The sequence below is a fragment of the Austrofundulus limnaeus genome, unplaced genomic scaffold, assembly GCF_001266775.1.
Source record: "Austrofundulus limnaeus strain Quisiro unplaced genomic scaffold, Austrofundulus_limnaeus-1.0 Scaffold1047, whole genome shotgun sequence".
NCBI lineage: Eukaryota > Metazoa > Chordata > Actinopteri > Cyprinodontiformes > Rivulidae > Austrofundulus > Austrofundulus limnaeus.
This window is the reverse complement of record NW_013953449.1, coordinates 125,143-127,746: the sequence shown is the minus strand read 5'-3', so window position 1 is coordinate 127,746 and position 2,604 is coordinate 125,143. Positions and strand designations below refer to the sequence as shown.

At 31.0% G+C, this 2,604-nt stretch overlaps 1 long non-coding RNA gene across 1 annotated transcript in view; it reads left to right on the top strand.

Annotated features, from left to right (window-relative positions):
• The first annotated feature begins 1,673 nt into the window (after positions 1-1,673).
• LOC106533912 (uncharacterized) overlaps positions 1,674-2,604 on the top strand; it is a 2,654-nt gene continuing 1,723 nt past the window's right edge. The window contains exons 1-2 of the long non-coding RNA XR_001312300.1: positions 1,674-2,102; positions 2,193-2,314. This is a non-coding gene — a long non-coding RNA (uncharacterized LOC106533912). The remainder of the gene's footprint in view (positions 2,103-2,192; positions 2,315-2,604) is intronic.

The following is a 2,604-nucleotide window of genomic DNA, read 5'->3' as shown; positions in this document are numbered from 1 at the left end:
GGTTTAAATGAAAAGTCTTAAAAGAACTAAAGGTCTGGATTAAAACCAGGCTAAAACCTGGATTAAAACCAGGCTAAATCCTTGATTAAAACCAGGCTAAATCCTGGATTAAAACCTGTCTAAATCCTTGATTAAAACCAGTCTAAATCCTGGATTAAAACAGTCTAAATCCTGGTTTAAAGCCTGTCTAAATCCTTGATTAAAACCAGTCTAAATCCTGGATTAAAACAGTCTAAATCCTGGTTTAAAGCCAGTCTAAATCCTGGATTAAAACCAGTCTAAATCCTGGATTAAAACAGTCTAAATCCTGGTTTAAAGCCAGTCTAAATCCTGGATTAAAACCAGTCTAAATCCTGGATTAAAACAGTCTAAATCCTGGTTTAAAACCAGTCTAAATCCTGGATTAAAACCAGTCTAAATCCTGGATTAAAACAGTCTAAATCCTGGTTTAAAACCAGGCTAAATCCTGGATTAAAAGCAGTCTAAAACCTAGCTTAAAACCAGTCTAAATCCTGGATTAAAAACAGTCTAAAACCTAGATCAAAACCAGTCTAAATCCTGGAATAAAAACAGTCTAAAACCTAGATTAAAACCAGGCTAAATCCTGGATTAAAACCTGTCTAAATCCTGGATTAAAACCAGTCTAAAACCTAGCTTAAAACCAGTCTAAATCCTGGATTAAAAACAGTTTAAAACCTAGATTAAAACCAGTCTAAACCCCGGATTAAAATCATTCTAAACCTGGGATTAAAACTTGTCTGCAAAAAGGTCAGATTTTCACTACAGTGGGCATTTATTTACATGAAAAATAGGAAAAAGGTTGTTCAAGTAACTAATGTAAGATCTGAACTCTGTTTTATTAATTGCAGAGTTCCTCAGGGTTCTATGCTTGGACCAAAACTGTTTTATATGTGAATTATTTGGTCAATGTGTTAAAGTTTTTAAAATGTATTGTGTTTGCTGATGACACACTTTTATTCTGGTGAAAATATTGAACAGTTGTTGGAGGAGATACAAACAGATTTTATGAAGGTACAAACTTGGTTTCAACTTAGAATTAACATTATCATTGAATTTGGATAAAACTAATTATATTTGGTAACAGAAAGTAAACTCTTAAAGTTCCATTCTGAATTGATGATACTGAAATTTGTAGAGTCAGTGAAATAAAATATTTGGGTGTCATCATCGATGAAAGCTGACATGGAAATCTCATAAATTAAGATTAAAATTAGCTAAATCAACTGCATTGCTGTACAAAGAGTGAAAGAATGAATTAAATGATAAAGTTATGTAATTATAAACTCTGTATATATTGCATTTAATGCAATGATTGTTCCGCATTTAATTTACTGTACTGAAGTTTGATAAAAAGCATATAAGACAATAACAAACCCTAGTTTTATTTTGAAATAAGAGCCAGAAGAATTATCACAAGGTGCTGTGGTCACACAACAAATATATTATTTCATCAGCTGAAATTATTAAAACGTTATGATTTGTATGAATATGGTATTTTGCAGATCATGTTTAAAGCTGTTTAAAAAATGTTACCTTTTAACATTTAATTAAAATTAGTTAAAAGAAAAAGTCACTATAACTTTAAGGAAACAGAGATTTTAAAGGAGTTTTAAGGAGCTGCTGTGATTCAGAGAACAGGTTTCTGGAATAAATATAACATTTAAAAACTTCCACAAAGATTTATATGTTTAAAAAGATTACTAAATTTAATTTGTTAAGAAAGTAAGACGTTATGTAGTGTTTAGTGAAAATATTGTGATTCCACATGTTTTGTTCTTGTTTTCAATTTGTTTTTGGTTTTCTATCTCAAATATGGAGACTGTTCACATTTAAGTTGTTTATTTAATAAGGTGCAGATAAAAGATTTTTCCTTTTTTCTGCACCCTTTTCATTCAATATTTCATTTACTTTTCATTGGATCTTTGTTGATTTTAAGAATGAAATAATTAATAATTTGAGTGGTTTTAAAAGCAACTGAACATCATTAAACTAAAATCCCTGCAGGTTCAACCCCTGACCTTTCATCTCGGAGTGAGGATGATGATGATGATGATGAGGGGAACTATGTAAACCAGCTACCTGTAGGTGTCGTTACTCACCTGTAAATTCATTTAATCCTGTTGGATGACGGTTGGCTCAGTTTATGTTTTTTTTTTTTTTTTTTTTTTCAGATGATTCACTCCTAACCCAGTGCATGATGGGAAAAACCGCAGTGAGCTCTTCAGCGTAGTCTTCATCAGCCTTCATCCCACAGACGGTTTCTTGAGCAGCTGGAGCTTCTGTCAAAATTAAAGTAAAAAAATAGATTTTCTTTTTTCTTTTGTTTTCAAAAGAGCAACGTGAAGTAAAAACAACATGAATCCAGTTCTCTTTAATCTGCTGAATTACTATCATGATTTTAATGATTTCATCTGCTGAATTACCATCATGATTTTAATGATTTCATCTGCTGAATTACCATCATGATTTTAATGATTTCATCTGCTGAATTACCATCATGATTTTAATTTAATCTGCTGAATTACCATCATGATTTTAATTTAATCTGCTGAATTACCATCATGATTTTAATTTAATCTGCTG